Raw genomic sequence first — 12,609 nt, 5'->3', positions numbered from 1 at the left:
AGAGAGGTCTGGAAACTTAACCTCAAAAAAGGTTAGTGCTATTCCTCATCCAGTGCTGATGAGAGGGACTTCTCCTTTCTCTTAATAGTATAATCAGAACTGCAGAGTGAGGTTCTGGTGTCTGTGGAAATGCCGACTATAGGGGGCTATATGAGAGAAAGTCTGCCTGCCTCCTATTAGTGGTTCTGATGTAAGATGGGCCTCAGGATGGTGGGTTACATATCTTTGGGGACCTGAGAACTGCTGTTGGCCAAGGAAGACAATCAGTCCTGTGGGTGGAGAAACCTCTGCAGTAACCGCATTTACAAAGGACATCTTGCAGCATCTAAGATAAAAAGTTAAAAAGATTTAAGTCGCTGCAGTGAAGGGCACTGTGAAGGGAGTGGTCATGCGGCTGAATTGGAGTTTTAGATTGGCTGCCCTGAAAACGGAAGCATTGAGACTAAGCCTGAGTCCTGGACAGCCTAATGCTTTCTGCTCTGAGTTCCCGCACTGCTTCCCCTCTGTCGCTCTGCATTTCTGCGCCTTCTTGCCACTTCAGTCCTTCCATCAGTAAACCCCGGTACATGAGGCCTGCTTCAAAGTGGTGGCTATGACAACTGAGCCAGATTTCCTGGCGTGAGCCACTCCCTGCATTGTTACCCGCCCTGCTTCAAAGTAGTGGCTGTGACAACTGAGCCAAATTTCCCCTGCCTGAGCCACTCCCTGCCTTGTCACCTGGCTGTGAGACAATCTTCTCTGGCCTGGTTACAGGGAGGCGGCAGCTTTCCTTCCTCACACTCACTGAGAGGGTGACTCCAGGAAAGTCTGATTCGGCTTGTCCATTACAAATGGCCTTTCGTCCTTGGTATGGGAAATTCTGGAAAGGCCATTACTCTGAATAGTGATAATGATTCTTTATTTATTATTCCTTCCCTGTCGCCTCTCCCACAGCCTATTTTTCTTTTAATGGTGAAGTGAAGAAGTGATGATGCTGTTGATGTGGCTTTATGTTTTCCGTCTATCTACAAACTTAGTCCATCGTCATATCCGCTCTGTATGCAAATGTGCAAAGTTGACTCTGTGGTGTGATGTGTTTATTAAAGCAAAATTTCCATAATCACAGCTTTTACCTTTCCAGCAGTTGCTGGACTTAGTCAGAAGAATGGCACTTGAACTTGTGCTTTGCCACTTTCTAGGTGTGTGACCCTCATCATTGTCTTTGAGACAAAATTACAGTGTGAGAGTTTTGTGAAGACACTGTGGGATATAAATGTGGCAGACATGTAGGAGGGGCTCAAGTAATGTGGATGTGCATCCATACACCCGCCCTAACTTCTGAGACAGCACAAAGCCAAGGACACACTCTCACGTTCTCTCTTTCTATGATGCTCAGTTGTACTGTTGCTCTCATCACCAGCCCCATAGGTTTACCCGTTACTTTTTAAAAAGTTAATAGACTTTATCCTTTAGAATAGTTCACTACAAAATTAAGTGGAAAGTACAGAGAATTCCCACATACTCCTCTCCTGCCACCTTTACCGGAATCTATAGCAAAATCTTACGTTTGTTAGAATCAATGAACCTACATGGACACCTATTGTCCCTTTAAGTCCACAGTTTACTTTAGAGTTCGCTCTTGGTATTGTACATTCTGTGGGTTTGACAAATGTGCAATGACATGTATCTGTCCTTATAGTACTATACAGAATAGTTTCACTGCCTAAAAATCCTCTGCCTATTCCCCTGGCCCTCTTCCCAAACCCTTGGAACTACTGATCTGTTTATTGCCTTCATAGTTTTGTTTTCTTCAAGAATGTCATATAGTTAGAATCATACAGTACATTGTTTTCTCAGATTGACTCCTTTCACTTAATAATATACATTTAAGTTTTCTCCATGTCTTATGGCTTTATAGGTCATTTCTTTATATTGCTGAATAATATTCCATTGTATGGATGTACCACAGTTTATTTATCCATTTACCTACTGAAGGACATTTGGTTGCCTCCAAGTTTTGGCAAATATGAATAAAACTATTATAAACATTCAAGTGCAGGTTTTTGTGTGAAAGTTAGTTTTCAACTCATTTGGGTAAATACCAAAGAGTGCAATTGCTGTATCATATGGTAAGAATATATTCAATTTTATAAGAAACTGTCAAACTGCCTCTACCTATTATTTTTACTGATAGAAAATTGTTCTTTTTTCTCATGATCTACTGCATAGAATTGGTACAAAAGGTCACACGTGCTCACTTGCAAATTCCACTTCTTGTCGAGTTTGGCCGGGTTGCAATGTTGCCAAGGCAGGGTCATGATTTCATAAACACTCAGGAGCCAGAAGACTTTTATTCAGACTCCTACACTGACTCATTGAGTAATCCTTTAATAAATCAGCTCTTTCCTCTGGCTCTCCACTTCCTCACTTAGGCAAAGAAAGTCCTTAGCCACATTGCACCTATGCTAGAGTTTGCATAAAAGTTCAGTGCAAACATAATCTGTGCTAAATAAATATTAGCTATTAACATTATTACTTATAAGTAAAAACTTGTAAGAACGAACATAAGAAGTTGTACTTGAATGTAACTTGGAGAGGTCCGTGTTCAGGTCTTGGGATTTTCCTAAGATTTATAAAAAGTTTCAGTTATAGATTTGTCTCTATATCTGGCCACACTGAATTATTCATAAAGATTAACCATTACACCAATTCAGTTTCTGTGTGTGTAAAGGAGTCCTTTCCAAATACTTAAAAATAATTTCACGTGATCTTTATTTCACTGGACTGTGGCTATATATGGATTCAAAGTTGCTTTCTATCCAATGTTGATGTTACCTCTCATCACTTTAAATAGGAAACCACAAACAGTTGCTAGGAATTGGCTATAGAGATAAGCAGAAAGGAAACTGATCTGAGTTGAACAGAATCCTTGTGAAGAACAGCTTCTCATTCCAGCTGCCTTGCCCATCCTGCTCAGGATACTGGCCTCTTAAACTGAAATTTCTCACATGCTCTTGGTGTCCCCTCCTTGCCACTAGCCTTCAGTGACTGCAGGGAGATAGTGAGACCTTCTATTATTATGCTGGTTGATGTTACGGACATAAGCCATTTCAGAGAGGACATGGAAGGGGCAGAATAGAGTCATTTTGGAGGTTCCACCTTACAAAAATGTAACATTTGTATTGCTGGGCTTATGCATTTTCTTAATTCACCTCTCGTGTCCTTATGCCCTACTGGTTCATGGCTGCCTGTCCCGAAAAAGACTGCACACAGGCCTATAGACCTCAGAGAACATCTTTTTTTTTATCCTATCCCTTAGAATCTCTTCTCAAAAGATTCACATCGTCTGCGTATTTCTTTTTTTTTACTTTTTAAAAATATGTATTTATTTTAATTAGTTTCAAGTATACAGTACATTCTTTAGATATCTATATAGTTCATAAAACGATCCCCCCAATTCCTTCCTCCCTCCCCTGACCCTCCACCTAGGTAATGAATTAATGCTAACTGCATTCCCTATGCCATGCTCCCCATCCCCGTGACCATCCTTCAGCTACTAATTTGTACTTCTTTAACTCTTCATCCCATTCTTCCAGCCCCCCAAACTTCCCTCCCCTCTGTCCGTCACCAAATTGTCCACTATATTTGTGAGTCTGATTTTGATTAGTTTGTTCTTTTTATTCCTTAGATTCTGCATATAAGTGAAATCATATAGTGTTTATCTTTCTCTGTCTGACTTAAATACCTTCTAGTTCTATCGAAGCAATATCTTTTTCCATCCCCTTTCTTTTCGTATGTAGGGGTCTTGTTTTCTTATCCTTTCAGCCACTCTATCTTTTGATTGGAGCACTTAATTATTTTCCATTTAAGGTAATTATTGAAAGGAATGTAGTTGTTACCATTCTTTATTCCTGTTTTTGATACATGGTTTTTCTTCTTAAAGAAGTCCCTCCAACATTTCCTGTAATATTGACTTGCTGGTGATAAATTCCTTTGCTTATTTTTGTCTGGAAAGCTCTTTATCTGTCCTTCACCTCTAAATGATAGCTTCGCTGGATAAAATATTCTTGGTTGCAGATCCTGGGTCTTCATCCTGTCGAATATTTTGTTCTAAGCCCTTCTGTATTGCATAGTTTCTTTTGAGAAATCAGCTGCCTGTCTTATGGGTGTTCCCTTATAAATAATTATCTGTTTTTCTCTTGCTGCTTTTAATATTCTTTTTTTGTCTTTAATCTTTGGCATTTTAATTATGATGTGTCTTGGTGTGGGCCTCTTTGGATCCCTGATTTGGGGAATTCTCTGAGCTTCCTGGGGTTTTATGTCCATTTCCTTCACCACATTAGGGAAGTTTTCCATCATTATTTCTTCAAACAGTTGTTCAACATCTTGATCTCCTTCAGATATGCCAATGAGACGAGTATTTTTACCTTTAATAGTGTTGCATAGGTCCTTAAATAAATTTTTATTATAGTCTTTGCATCTTTTTTCTTGCCATTCTGATTGAGTGTCATTGGCTTTCCTGTCCTCTATATAGGTCATTTGATCCTCTTCTTTATTCACTTTGCTTATTCCTCTGTTTATTCCATTTAATATACTTCTTATCTCAGATAATGTGTTCATTTCAGACTGATTCCCTTTTATAATTTCCAATTCCATTTTTATGTTTTTTATCTCTTTGTTGAAGTTCTCACTGAGTTTATCTATACTTCCCATAAGTTCATTGAACATCTTTATAACTAGTGTTTTGAACTCTGCATCTGTTAGATTGCTTGACTCCACTATTCCTGGATCTCTGTTCTGTTCTCTCATATGGTTTCTGCTTCTTTGTCTTCCCATTATGACTATCTTTCCGTGTCTGTTTCTATGTACTAAGCAAAGCTCCTAAGTCTCCCAGTCTTATTAGTTGGATTTGTGAAGTAGGTGTCCAGTGGCACAGTCCTGAGAGGGGTTCAGCTGCGGGCCAAATTTAGCACCAGCCACTGCTCCTCTGGGGCCACCTGTTAAGATTCAGCAAGCAATCCACAGATGCTGTGCTTATAGTTGCCTCAAAAGGCCACACCAGAAACCGAGGCCAGCTGCCTCCAGAGTGAGTCTAGGCACTGCTTAGCAAGGAGCCCTGACTTGCTGAGGATATACTTGGATGTGGCTTGGGTGGGGCTGCGAGTTGGGGGAGGCGGGGTTTCAGGGAATCTTCTGGGTGGAGCGACCTTTGTTATCCAGTTTGATGACGTCTGGGCTATGGCAGCGCTGCGTCCTGCGCACTGGTAGGGGGAAGGCTCAACAGGGAACAATAGATACCTCTGGCTCTTCTGTACAGAGTGAGTCTCCCCTTGGCCCTCACTCCGACAACTCCACGTCTCCCTGTAAGTCCCTGATGTTCCCTGAGTGCAGATGAATGAGCAATAGTGCTCAGAGCAAGCAGGTCCGTCACTGGAAAGTTCGCTTGCAGACACAACCCCTTTAAGAGGCTTTGCTGCTGCTGCCGCTGCCGCAGCCTCAATCTTCCTTAACTGCTCAAGACCGGGCAGCCCCGCGTCCTCGCCCCGTCATACTCTCTGCTGTTGCAGGGTGATTTCTTGGATTTCTCCATAGTTGTATGGCTTGTTCATCCCAGGCGATTTTTCCTTGCTGCTTGCTCCTTATTTCCTTTAAAACTTTGGTTTGGTCACCAGAGGGATGAACAGAAACTCTATCATCTATGCCATTTTTTTTCCTCCTCCATGTCTGTGTATTTCCGACCCCAATCATTCAGTCAGTCATTCAGAACATGTTTACCGAGCACTTACTATGCACCAGGCATTGTTCTTCTAATTGGTGACATAACAGTGAAAAAGGCAAAGTTTCAACTTTCCTAAAGAGTGATGTATAAGAGCTTATCCAGTAGTTATAAGAGCTATGACAAAAATAAAGCAGAGTAAGGGGTTAGAGAGTGAAAGAGCTGCTATATTTGAGAGGGTGGACTTTTGGGGGTTGTGGGAAGAGGCTTCTTTGATTTAGAAGGCCTCTTAGGGACATGGTTTTTGAGTGCACCATGTGAACATGGGAGTGGAGATGTTATTATAGGCAGAGGAACAACATGCGCAAATGCTCTGAGGTGGCCGCATCCTTAATGTGCTCACAGATTAGCCAAGTGGCTGGAAAGCAGGTGAGGGAGTAGGGAACAGGGATCTGGATTGGAGGAGGGGCACAACATGTCTGATCTCCATGAATATGTTAGTGTTTTAGGTAAGCTGGAATGGAGGAATTTGAGGACCACACAATTGGAAAGCATTCATAATATGCAGCAATCCCTGAGAATGACTCTGTCTTTTCTACCAGAGGCAAATCCTGAGAGTAGGAGCTCTATATGCATTGGTTCCCTGAGGTATCAGTTAACATGGCATGCATCTGACTCAGTAGTTGCTATGGACTAGTGTTGAATTAGATGGGACTCTAGCAGACAGAGCCGATACCTGGCACTCACTAAGTTGACAACAGCCACTTCAACTATCTCTGAGCCACTCTCAATCAATGGCATGCAGTCAATATTTTGGAATTTTGCTGAGACCCATATTTGAATAATGCAGAGGGCTATGAAGGTAGTGTGAAAGAGGGAGACATTTAGCTCCTGGGGAGTCTGCAGCAGAAATTCTCTAGAAAATCATCTACCAGGTAAGAGATCAGGTATGAGAGTTGAACAAGCAATATATTTAGAGTGTAAAGCTATGCACAGGAAAATTCTGGTTCCAGATAAGGATAATATTCAGGAAAGTGCTAGGATTAGGAATTTGCAAATATATCAAGTTTCATTCCCTGTGGATGTCAAGGGACCACTGAGTATGTTCCTCCTACATGAGAAACTCCTTAGGAACTAGGTGGCCTAACCTCATCTCTCTTGTCATATCACCTTGACTGTACTTACAGATGATTGTCTAGGATTCTAAGTACTTTATTTTACCTATATTTTATCTCATGGATTAAACCAGATAAATCTAATTGGTTGTTATCTCACTTGGTTTTCTCTGTACAGTGAGGACTCAATGAATATTGTTGAGTGAAGGAGTAAATGATGTGAAACCATCAATAGGAATGAAAAACGAGATAGCATCATGAGAAATAGCCAAAATAAATGAATGCGATTATAGCATTATTGCTTTCACATTGATTATCTTTTAAAATAAGATACCCAGTTCTAAACTGGGGGTTGAAATAACTTACAGAGCCAGAGAATAAACTTTCTCATATTCCAATACAGGACCTTCATTCATTCACTCAACAGATATTATTAAGCACTCTCACTGTGCCAGGTACTGTACTAGATGCTAAGGTTACAACATAATCTGGAGTTACAGTCTACTTGGAGACACAGACAAGCAATTAGGCTGTTTCACCATGCTACAGATTATCGGCAACCTTAACAATACCCAGTTCTTCTCAAGCCGATGGCTCTAGAGCTCCTGAAGAAATGTATCATTTGTTGGAGGCAGTCAGCCTCAAGTTCCAGGCCAGAGCCCCAAAGGGCTCTCAGAGGTGTTTCAGTCTGTTCCTGGGCTCATGGAAGCCCTCTTGGTCACTTTTTCTCAATCATGCCTGACAAATGGACATATACCACCTTTCTGGGGGAATGATGACTGCTCCAGGCATCTATAGTCCTTCCCTACCAGTTATGCAGGGCATGGAGGCTATCTTTGAATGCCTTTACTGGCTGCTTCACTCTAGAGAGTGAGCATGGCTTACTGTTAGATCCCTCCCTTCCTCTGCCCATGCCACTGATATACTTTGGTTTCTTTAGGGAGCCAGGTCATTTAAATTCCATTTCCTGTGTTCCATTCTGTTTTCCCACTATCTACACCCCTGTTATGGACTGAATGTGTCCCCTCCCCCAAATTTATACATAGAAACCCTAATCCTCAATGTGATACTTGCAGGTGGGGTCTTTGGGAGGAAGGGATTAGGTCATGAGGGCTGTGCACTCATGAACTGGATTAATGCCCTTATAAGAAGAGACAAGAGAGAGATGATCTCTCTCTCCACCATGTGAGAATACAGCAAGAAGGCAGCTGTTTGTAATCTAGGAAATGGATCCTCACCAGGAACTCGACCATGCTGGCACCCTGATCTCAGACTTCTAGCTTCCAAAACTGTGAGAAATAAATGTTGTTTAAGTCCCCCAGTTTATGGTATTATGTTAAAACAGCTGGAATAGACAAAGACACACCACAAGCTGCTCATCTAAAGTTCACACTGGTCTACGGCCATGCCACCCTGAACGTGCCCAATCTCATCTGATCTTGAAAGCTAAGCAGGGGCGGGCCTGGTTAGTACTTGGATGGGAGACCACCTAAGAAGACCAGGTGCTGTAGGCATATTAAAAAACAAAAAACAAAACAAAACAAAACAAAACCAATAAAGTTTACACTGGCTACTCCAGGGGGAAGGTAAAAAGAAGGAGGCTAAGGGGACAGGTGAACACAGTTACCTTAAAATGAGTGTCTGCAGTGTGCCAAGAACCCTGACTAGAGGTTCATATACATCATTCATTTTCCTCAGTCTGTAGACTCAAGCAGATGGAGTTATGCCACTTACTAGTGTGACTGTGGGCAAATGACTCACAAGCTCTGCGGCCCCATCTCTGTGGAGAGAGAGTGGATCTGAGTGGTCACCGCACACACACTGTGTTCAGATCCAGTTCTGCGTTTGTGAACTGTGTGACCTGGCAAGCTGCTTCATCATGTGCTTCCTGTGCCTTTTCTCTGAAATAGAAATGGTCGCGACAGTGCCCACAGCAATAAGGGTCGAATGTGTTCAAATAAGTAAGATGCTTGGAGCAATAACCAGCTTGAGGAAGGAGCAAGCTATCATTTCGCATGTTACTGAACATTTTTAGAAAGTAACTTTAACACAGTCTTCGGCAAGAAGCACACACCGGTCTAGCTATCATCGACTTTTTAAAATTATTACTTATTTTGTATTATTTTAATATTATTAGTATTTTATTTTTTATTATTACTATTATTACCTTCAGAATTAGAGATGACAAGCCTGCAGTCTTCCTTGCTAATGTACTTGAAAAGAGAGTGACAAAAGAAAAGAGCTGTAGCTTCTTGTCACTCAAACCACGGGCCAGATGGAAAGCCAGGACATCACCTTTGAGCATGGTAGAAATACAAAATCTCAGACTCCAGTTCAGACCTGTGACTCAGAATCTGAATTTTAACTAGATTCCAGGTGAGTCGCAGGAGAGTTTAAGGGTGAGAAGCACTCTGCTCTAACACTCCGGTTCTCAACCCGCTGGAATTACATTTGGAATATACTGATGTCTGGATGCCCACCACCCCTCTCCTCTGAAGTTCCATTTAATCAGCTGGAGCTTGAAATGTTAACAGCTCCCTGGGTGATGCCTATGTGTGCAGTCAAATTGAGAACAACCATCTAGCTTTTGGTCCACGGGGAGTTGGGCTGTAGGGGTGACAGGAGTTTAGTTTCTTCGGCAAGTGCCAATGAGAGTTCTGGTTTGTTTTCTTTCTCTTCGGGCCCAGTGGAAATATGAGGGGACACGGAGAGGACACATTCTTCTCTCCCGCCCCCGCCATTCCCCAGTCTTCATTCCAGCTAACGGGACACGTGACAAGGCTTGTGCACACTTCCTGGCCAATGTTGCTATTTCTCTTTGTTGCAGGTCACAGTGTCTATCCTGTGTTGCCTGGTGCTGTCTCTCTCACTCAGTCCTGTGTGAATGGGCCTTGGCTTCTCTGCAGTGGGAGTTTGTATTTCCTTGAAACGGGGTGCTTCTACTTCTTTCATCTCCTTCCCACTGTTTATGATACCTAGCGGCTGCTTGGTTGGAGAAAACCCAGCCAGAGAGCTGACCTTTCCTGTGAGGCCCTCAACCCCTGATGGAAAATTCACATTCCCATCAGGCTCAGGCAAGTGATCCAAGTGAGTGTTGCTGTCAGGATGACGGCTCGCGCCCCATCGTAAGGCCGAGGACACTTCCCAGGGCCAGCCCTCTATTTTTTGGGAATGAGGGTCATGGGGCTGTCATTTTCTGAATTTTTAAGAGAAGCTGCAAACTTGGAATTTTATGAAAAAAAGGTTCCAATTTTTAAATGTTGGCAGCTAATTCAAAAAATTCAAAAGCCCTGTTGGCTAAATAAAACATTTCCAGAGGCCAGAGTTGGCCCATTGACCTCAGAGACATGTCCCCTGTTCTAAATTTCATTTGGGTTACAAAAGTTCCAAGAGCGACTAACCTAAGTGATCTTGCTCTACACCTGGAGCTAGTCAAAAGGTGAGACAACTAGAGTCCTCTAAGTCACATGCTCAAAGCTTTGTAATTCAGGTGACTTGGTAGTTAGATAGACCCCCTGCCAAAGGCACACTTCCATATGCCTAGGCCTAAGCATGGCTGTTTCTGACTCCCACCATTTAAGATTCCTGTATGTCCTCCCACGGTCACAGTGGACCCCTGCCTGACCTGGGGCCAGATATCGTAGGAGTTGTGCAGAGTATGTTGTATTTCCCCAGGATAGCAGATTAGAAGGAAAGAAAAAAGGATTTATGCTCTCAGTCTTTGCCCTCCCCCGCTGAACAGCAGACAGCCCAGCATTTGACAGAGCTCCTTGTTTTGTGCTAACACATCTCTCCTAGTGACCAAATGTTTCTCCCTCAATATTCCCTTTATACAAGATGATGTGACTTGTGCTTGTTGCTAATATTAGATTTGCAACAGATGCCCTCATTGTTGGGTCCTGGGTACATGTAGAGCAGATTAATAAAGCAAAGACGAAGGCCTCAAATGCCCAGTGAATTTAATAGCACAACTTGCTCAAGGGGCTGGGGTTCCCACTGTGTTAGGCTCGGTGAAGGGGACAGGACTGTGAGAGACTCAGGAACTGAGTCCACAGTCTAGGAACCTTTGGAAATGTAGGGAGAGCTCTTGGAGGGAGCGGCAGGGGGCATAAAGCATCAAGGGGAGGCAACTTCAAGCGGAGACAAACAGTAATACCCAGGTCTGTGGTGAAAATGACAAGTCATCTAATCACGACTGGTGGCCAAAATTAGGAGCCAGAGGAACCAGATAGCAAGTCTAGGGAGAGAGTAAATAGTTTAATAAATGCCACTGATGTCATGGCTCTTTCTGTTTCATTTGTTTCAATAAAACAAAGCCTCTTCAGACAAATCAGAGGAGGATGTTTACATACCACGAACCTCCTAGGTCTTAGCGCGAACTGCTGGGACTTTGTTTGCCCCACCCTCATCTTGGGAATGCTCTCATCTCACTTCTGCAAGATAATTTAAGTGTTTCTTAATATCTACTGAATGTGCTTTTTCTTTTATTTAGTCCCCTCAAATTTTTATTTAGTCGCCTTAACGCTTATGGAAGTTAACGTACTGCATGGTATAGTTTGTGTCTGTCTGACTCTGTTGCTTCCTACACGTGCCGCGTGCTAGCAGACATTGTCCTAATGGACATTTTTTGCCCACAGTGATTTCAGTGCTAATGCATCGGAAGGCTAGCTGAGACTTAGTCAAAGCCGGTGGATGCAAGGTCTTTTGGTCTCAGGAGGGTTGTGCTGGAAAGGTTCTGTGCTCTAAACATCCTACCTTGATTTAGAATTGAATTGTCAAGTTGAATCCTGTGCTAACCTGTCTGCAAACTAAATTTAATCATTCTGAAAGTAAAACCAGAGCCCTAAAATATCTGTCTCGTAAGTTCCAGATTTCTGGAATTGTGGGTTTTTTTTCCTCTAAATGGAAGTCTGGCAAACTACTTATAAAGGAACTATATGGAAGAAATGAACTAGCATTTACTGAATTTTGCTATAGGATAAGTGCTTTACGTTGGTTATTTCATTTAATTCTCAGGTCAACAATATGAGGTAAGTATTATTCTCATTTTGCAGATGAGGGATTTAAGGTTCAGGGAGCTCAAACAGCTTGTAAGTGGCAGAGTTCAGATTCAAACAAAAGTTTCTTGATGCTCAAACCTATGCTTTTTCCATTTATCTGCATTATTGGAGCTTTTTAAAATTCACAGATGATGTTACATGCAGAGTAAGACGGATACACATAGACAGAGATAGGACTGAGTATTTTCCTTAATTTTTTTCTAGTGATAAAAATAAACAGTTGTTTTAAACTCATAAGTAATTACAATAGAATAGATACTTGGGCAGATGGATTTTCTGAAAGAAGTGTTTAGAGTTCTGTGTTGAGATGACCTGATGGCTTAGACTACGGATTCCAGGACAGCCGAGACGATATTTCATTCCCTCTGTATCCCCAGCAATTAGCACTAAACCTGTCCCACAGTGGGGAGGGTGGCACTTCTGTTGGTTGAATGAATAAATTTCTCCTTTATCCACATCAGTATTTGGAAGAAAGAAACCACCTACTTATTTAAACAGAGTTCCTTCACTCACTGAGCAGACTGCTGTCTTCAATAAAACTGCCATAGACTGAACATTTGCATCCCCCAAAAGAAGTAGTGCCTTTGGGAAGTGATTAGGTCAGAGAGTGGAGTCCTCATGAAAGAGATTAGTGCCCTTATGGAAGGGACCCAGAGAACTTGTGTGTCCCTTCTGCCAGGTGGGGACACATATCTAGAAACCAGAAGGTGGGCTCTCACCAGGCACTTTGATCTTGGAC

At 42.3% G+C, this 12,609-nt stretch overlaps 1 non-coding gene across 1 annotated transcript; it reads left to right on the top strand.

Moving 5' to 3' along the window:
* The first annotated feature begins 8,205 nt into the window (after positions 1 to 8,205).
* On the top strand, positions 8,206 to 8,324 carry LOC120618144 (5S ribosomal RNA). The gene has a single exon (XR_005657150.1). It is a non-coding gene; the product is annotated as a 5S ribosomal RNA (ribosomal RNA).
* Positions 8,325 to 12,609: the final 4,285 nt, after the last annotated feature.

The sequence above is a fragment of the Pteropus medius genome, unplaced genomic scaffold, assembly GCF_902729225.1.
Source record: "Pteropus medius unplaced genomic scaffold, Ma_sr-lr_union100, whole genome shotgun sequence".
NCBI classification, from domain to species: domain Eukaryota; kingdom Metazoa; phylum Chordata; class Mammalia; order Chiroptera; family Pteropodidae; genus Pteropus; species Pteropus medius.
The sequence above is the reverse complement of the archived record's forward strand: the minus strand, read 5'-3'. Positions and strand labels throughout refer to the sequence as shown.